General features: G+C 32.1%; 1 long non-coding RNA gene across 1 annotated transcript; it reads left to right on the top strand.

Annotated features, from left to right (window-relative positions):
- Positions 1 to 2,112: 2,112 nt before the first annotated feature.
- LOC134246596 (uncharacterized) lies at positions 2,113 to 4,367 on the top strand. Its single transcript, XR_009987655.1, has 4 exons — positions 2,113 to 2,297; positions 2,763 to 2,819; positions 3,404 to 3,928; positions 4,142 to 4,367. It is a non-coding gene; the product is annotated as an uncharacterized LOC134246596 (long non-coding RNA).
- The last annotated feature ends 2,928 nt before the right edge of the window (positions 4,368 to 7,295 follow it).

The raw sequence follows: 7,295 nt of genomic DNA, 5'->3' as shown, positions 1-7,295 counted from the left end.
CAATGGTAAATTTAAAAAAGTCAAAGTGCATTTAAGTATTTTTTCCCGTGTTTGCCCCCGATTTAATTTTAACATGTATTGTTCTGTATATATCTTAAATGACAGAATGCCCTTTTGGATACATTGGTATAAACTGCAGTCAGACTTGTCAGTACCCAAACTTTGGTAAAGGTTGTAAGGAAGTCTGTCGATGTGACAGGAGTCTTTGTGATTTTGCTACAGGATGCCATGCCGGAGGTAAGTCATTTTTTACCGTTTTATTTTCGACTAAAACGTTTAGCCAGTATAGAACGGAGCACATGAATATCTAATTTCATTTGTCATATTATGTAAATCTTACGGTATAGTATGTTTTTGACATTGTTTCTATTGTAGAGGGAGAGAATTTAAAAGACATTCATGTATACATGCTGATTTTTGGTATAACCCTGGTTGCAATTTTCATCGCATATATAGCAGTCACCATAGCTAACAAGTACTGTGAATAATAATACAAATATAGAGGAGACCGATCCACATTATTCATCACCTGCTGAAATCGCTCATATTAATGAAAATGAAATAAGGGATTGATTTTTCCCTCGTTTCAATAAAGAAAAAAAAAAACATTTTTTCATGTAAGAATAATTAACTTTTATATAGATATGATATTAATTATAAAATATTTAATTTCATCAGTCATCAATGGCACCTGATCTCACCTCTGATTTTTTTGGAAGTCCGTGCTTACTCTGTTCCTGATCTTTTGTTCAATAGATTTTGTGCTTGACTACTGTGCTGTATCTCTATATTTTATTCATCAATTAATTTCATTCCTATTTGTTATGTAATGTTCTTGATTGAATGTAAACAAACTTTGTGAACATAAAGTTCCTCCAAGTATCATGTTGCAGCCTTTTATCTCATCTGAGCAAAAGCTCAAGTGAGTTTTTTTTATTTGCAGTCCGTCTGTCTGTAATTTTTAAAATACAATTTTGATAATTATCAAGAACAGTTGAGCCATTTAAAAAAAAAAAAAAAACTTGCCAGATGCATTCTTGGTTAAAGGGGATTCAAGGTCGTTCAAATGAAGGGCTACGCCTAGCTCAAGGGGAAATAAATTAGAATTGATAAGAATTTGGAGGCATGTTTCAAAAATGTTTTTCTCAAGAACCTCTATGTCATGAAGTGCGAAACTAATTTGGAAATATTCAGAGGTAGTGTTAATTCAAGTTTGTTCAAATTATGACCCCTGGCGGTAGGGCGGAACAATCAAGGACAATCAAAGTTTTATATTGAAATTGAGAAGATTAAAAAAAATAATAAAAAAAAACTTCTCAAGAACAGAAGCCATGAGTGGTCATACTTATAGGGAAGCAACCTCAGATAATGTAGATTAAAATTTGTTCACCTTACGACCCTCAGAGTTTGACGTGGCCACATGGGACGAGCAAAGTGGTGCATAGGAATATATGAATAAGATTTTTGATACTTTTATCTCAAAACAGGAGTGCCATGATTGGACATATTTACGTGTATCTGGAAGCACCTTAGGAAGTGTTGATTTCTATTTGTACAATTCATGAACCCCTGTGGAAGTGAGAGGGATGTGGGTTAAGGTGGGGTATCTATAGTTGTCCAACCATAAATAATAAAAAAGCACATATAGTCATAATTTGCTCAAGTCATACCTGTCCCCTTTAAGGGTATGTTTGGACCATTTATGGATCTAAAATTTACATACTCAACTTATTTCTGCTTTTTTCCTAGCCATATCTTTAAGGTGAGAGTTGGGCCCATGAGCCTCTTGTTTTAAAATATAACTGACATAACTGACAGGAGAGAGTAATCTTACTGGACAGAGCTTCTATACCAAAACTTGGGAAAATCTGAACTGCAAATCTTCTAATGTTGTCTATGGAATAGAATGTAATCTGTGTGGACCTATTTATGTCGGTGAAACCAAGGGATCGCTTAACAAAAGAATATCAGGTCATCGATTTCAAATAAATCATGGTGGTCAGCAGCTTTTATATAAACATTTTAATTCACCTGATCATTCTATTTTATCAATGAAAGTTAGAATTCTGGAAAAGATTTACAGTGCTGCTATCCCACAAGTTGACATTTGAGAATGTAAACAACGAAGAGTCCAGACATCGAAAGACCGTATTTCTTCAGCTTGTTTGGATGATTTAACCGATTCTTACTTGTGTAAAAGTGTTCTAACATGTTTTCTGTTAAATATGCTCTGTTTGTTTGGATAATTCCACAGGAACCGTCAACAGCGGACTTGAATAGATGATGTGCGAGTTCATGTAAGTATACTACACACTGTACACTGTACATGTTTGCATTTTTATACTTATTTATCCCTCAAAACAATGTTCTTGTGTCTTAAAATATAAACATTTTATTCTATTTAATATAAACAAAAATTAGGTGCGGAAAAATAAGTAGTGTAGACAGAAGGGGGATAAAATATTTACAAATACCCCCGTTACTCTGCCATATGATTCAATTAGCTATCAATGAGCTCTAAGACTAAAACAATCATATGTATTATGTCTTAATCAGTTTATTAATCTTATTATTTCCGTAATTCTTTCATTTCAGTGTAACTTAAAAGATAAATTAATGTAAAATCATCATGACCATTTCTAATGCTACTGCTGAAATGTTTAATAAGCTCACTCAGCAGTGCACTTACATATTGTACATGTATGTATGATGTATTGTGAGTTATGAAACATAAGTTAATCTTTCAATATTCATCATTACAGTGATGGATTTGCCTGCACTCATGCGTCATCACAGTATAAAGGATTTTAATCTAAAAAGTGTGTATGATTTTATTTTTATCATGTATATTTTATGGTCATTCAACTATATAAACATCATTATCTGCTTTGAGGTGACATGTCTGCAGTTTCTCAGAACAAGTGATTTTCTTCTTTCAAAAATCTTGAGAGTTAAACTGAAAGAAATGCCGAATTTTTCTGGTCATCATGTTGCTGTTACATAGATATTTTCTTCTTCTTTTACATATTCAAATTTCAAGACCAAAGAAAACCAAGAAAAAACATGAAATAGATAAATACAAAGAGAAAATAGAGAAAAGTCACTAAAACAAATGTATTCATACTTGTTAGCAAGTTGACAAGATAAAATGAATTATAATGTACAAGTAAATTATCTTAAATAAGATTTTTTTTCTTAATTTTATATGACTGAGGTTGCAGTATAAGATTTTATTTTTCATGATTTCTAAATGCATAATTTTTTTTAGAGAAAAAGGTGAAATTAAAGCCAATTGTACATGAAATATGAAAGATAATCACAATCAAAAACATTTTAAATGTGTATGAAATGTGTATGACAAAATTTACAATCTACAGGCCTATAATTATGTGATTTTTTTTAGGAAACCCTGCAGATTTGCAGCTGTGCACAATGCAGTTCATGCCATATGCTGTTAGAGTAAATGATGAAAGATGTTCAAACCAGTGTCAAAGATTCCTAAGACTGAAATCATAGTGTTTTTATTAAGGAGATCAGTGTATGTTTTCTGTGCATTGTTGACATTTGTGGAAATGTTCAGTTTATGACCATCTCTCTGACAAAAACTCTGACATTTGAATTTCAATTTGAGCGTCGAATAAGAAAGTCAAATTAAATGCATGTAAAACATTATACTACGGTAATAAAAACATTGATAAACTTAAATTTAAACAAAGTTCATGTACATGTATCTGTGATCTTTGAATTAAAATTCATAAATTCTGTACATGGATACTTTTAATGACTTTGTCTCATGGTAATGGAATATTCAATTGTTAAACATTGTTGAGGAATCACCTTGAATAAAAATATTGTGTCCTTGATAAAGTTTTTTTTTCTCATTTAAACACTGATAATTTTAAGATCAAATGTCAAGGACAAATGAAAGGTTTTCTCAAGAATGTGTTATACATACTGTGAATTCTTGTGCATGTTTATAAGATTAAAGGAACATGTGTGGAGCATTTTAATATTTTTCAATCAGACACTATTAAGATTCAAAGTCCAATGCCAAGGTCAGATACAAACTTGCTTTACTCAAGAATGAGTTATAAATACTGTAAATACTGTGAATTCTGAATTTTTCTTACATGTTTATAAGATCTTAGGAACATGTGTGACCTCACTACAATATTTATTAATATTATACTTTCATGTAAATTACTTGAATCTGATTCGTCGAGAAACATTTGATAAAAAACACTACTACCCGCTGAATAATGAAGCCATGCCCTCCTGCGTAGCAACAGTCAATATTGCTTGACGACGGGTGGTATTATAAAAAATAGTGACTGCGCGGAATTTATGCATGCACGGTTCACTGTAATATGTATTTGTATAAAACATTCAGTATTATATGATAAATATTGCATGTAGTTGAGAACATTGAAAATTTTCACCCCTCGAAAACCATTGTCAACCTCGGTTGCGCCTCGGTTGACAATGGTTTTCCTGGGGTGAAAATTTTCAATGTTACACTCAACTACATGCAATATTTATCATGTTTATATACTGTCAATCTGTCAACCAATATCAAATTTAGAAAATATATTCTATTAAACATAAATTATTAAATTTTCATACAAGAAACAAAATAGGAAATTGAAATACATTTGTACGGCACTGAGCTGACCAATAACTGAGAAGAAACTGAAGTTTAATAAAAAAAAACATTTCGATCATCTTGAATTTTATTTAGCAGCTATATATTTTGCATGTTTGAAAAATATCACACGACAGATGATGAACTGAAATTTTAAAAAAGAATAAATTATGAATTTAAATAAAAAAATCATACATTTAATATTTGATATTATAAGACATTTTCACATTGAAATTGTTTAATATGTGAAAGTCAAAATATTCTAGATCTACATTTTGACTTTGTCTGTTTGATTTATGGTCTAGTCAGATCTTTTTGAGAATTGCATACAGAAAAACCTGTTATGCAGGCACAGTTAGATTATAGATACATGTACATGCATGTTATTTTCATGGTGCTCAGTTTAGGAAAAAATAAAATTTTACATGATATATATACTTAAACATTTTTACCGTATAGGCCTATGATTTTTCAAAATAATAAATTATAATGCGTCGGAAGCAAGTACTCGCGATCCCGGGTCTCCCGATCATTGTTTGTAGGAAAATTAAAACACTAAGTATATTTTTTTCTTTAATCTTCTGGTTGCCCAATTTCTTTACATATGTTCGCAAAATCAGTACTTGTCCAAGTGTAATTACGACCTGTTTGTTAACATTTATTTTTAACATGGCAATGATAATCGTAATTTCAATTTGTGCGGCGAGTCGGGAATTATGGAATGCCGATCTCGATTATTTTTTTTTTCCATTAAAATTTATAACATTTAAATGAATACTATAACTATGTCTGATTTTTTTTCCTGGTTATTCCCTTTTTTCGTTTTGTCAAATTAATTCCTAAATATTAAAAAAACTGAGAGTTGCAGGATAGGATAGGATAGGATTAAACTGAAATCATAGGATAGGATTGTGGATGCAGGATTCACGATAGGATAGGATAGAATTGTCAACTTATAGGATAGCAGCACTGTATCACCACACAAATATGTTGAACTATGTATGTTTTCGTTTAAAACCTCAATTGCGAATAAAAATAATAGATCTGAAATAGTGCATTCATGTCTTATTATTTTTTGTGTATTGCATTTTTCCTAAATATTTCCATATTTTATGAAGAAATGAGAATTTGGAGAGTTTTTTTTCCTTCGATTTCTTGAATCTGTCTAGTTTTGACGATTTTTAAATTACGGTAATACCTCACCCATTTTTTCTTTATTTCTGGATAATATTCCCTTAGAAGATAGGATTTGAACAAACTTGAATCCCCATTATACAGGGCTAATGTTGTGTCATATTTGGCTGAAAATGGTCCATTGACTAATGAGAAGCGAAAGAAAACGTGGAAAGTTTGCAATGTCAAGAACAGACAGCAGAAAAATTACTTAAGATTCTTAAATATACGCGAGTAATTAATTATCGCATATATTTGCGAGAAGCACTACTCGCAAAATGAAACAAGTTGCTGTCCTTTAAAAAAAGGACTGCAATACGTGGACCATATGCATGTGTTTCGAACCGAAATTCAACTAGAGAATTTTTTTAGGTTTAGTAAATTTACATAGGTTCATTTACATTTCCACAATGACCTGCTTACTTTGACTGATTAGTACATTCATATCTAAATTATTAAATTTTATATCCGATTAGCCTATAGTTTTCTAATTTAAAAAAGGTCGGGCTATTTTGATACATGTAAACCATATTGATTGGGACATAATTTCTGTTCTGGACTTATACGGAAGAAATCTATCATTAGAAAATAGATCTGATGGTACAATTTAGCATAGCTCTATAGTACGCAGATTTTTAAATTTTCTACCCCCCCCCCCCAATGGAACCCCGTTTCTACAGGCATCTATTAAGCTGTATTTGGATTGCTGTGTATCAAATTATTTTGCGAGCCTTGATGCACAAAACTAATGCCGATTTTTTTTAAAGCTAGAATTTGTTGAATGAAGTTTTAAAATCAAGTTATTGAGTTATCTAATATAGTATACATGTATACTCTATACTGCAAGTTCTTCCTACATTTTAAAATGCTTGTGCCATAGAATCAATATGTTTGATTTGTATAATAAGATCCATCAATAAATATATACGATGAATAATGCAAATGTAAAAGCATGATTTGCCAATGAAATTGCATATTCTAATTCGACTAAAGCGAATTATTCTACGAGCAAGTTGTCTTAGGAGGAAACTCTCCAGCATTCTCGTGCATGCGTATCCTTACGTTTGCCCAGGGCATCCGGTTTAACCTCGCTTATATATTTACTGCGTGGACCTCAGGGTCCACGCAATTACACGCTTTTATTTCCCCGTGGGGATTCGGGTTAGAATAGGTCCTCAGTACCCCCTTGCTTGTCGTAAAACGCGACTAAATGGGGCGGTCATTCGAACGCGACCATAAAAACCGAGGCCCCGTGTCACAGCAGGTGTGGCACGATAAAGATCCCTCCCTGCTCAATGGCCCTGAGTGCCGGGCATAGGCCTAAATTTGCAGCCCTTCACCGGCAATTGTACGTCTCCATATCAGTGAAATAATCTGGAGAGGGATGTTAAACAGTAATCAATCAATCAATAAATCACGCTTTTATTCTTATGGTGCTAAAATCAATGCAAAATCTCTTAATCAAATGTCCACTAGCGAT

Source organism: Saccostrea cucullata, unplaced genomic scaffold, assembly GCF_032062105.1.
Source record: "Saccostrea cucullata isolate Sc308-1 unplaced genomic scaffold, CSIRO_AGI_Scuc_v1 ctg21152, whole genome shotgun sequence".
Taxonomy (NCBI): domain Eukaryota; kingdom Metazoa; phylum Mollusca; class Bivalvia; order Ostreida; family Ostreidae; genus Saccostrea; species Saccostrea cuccullata.
This window is presented reverse-complemented; position numbering and strand designations above follow the sequence as displayed.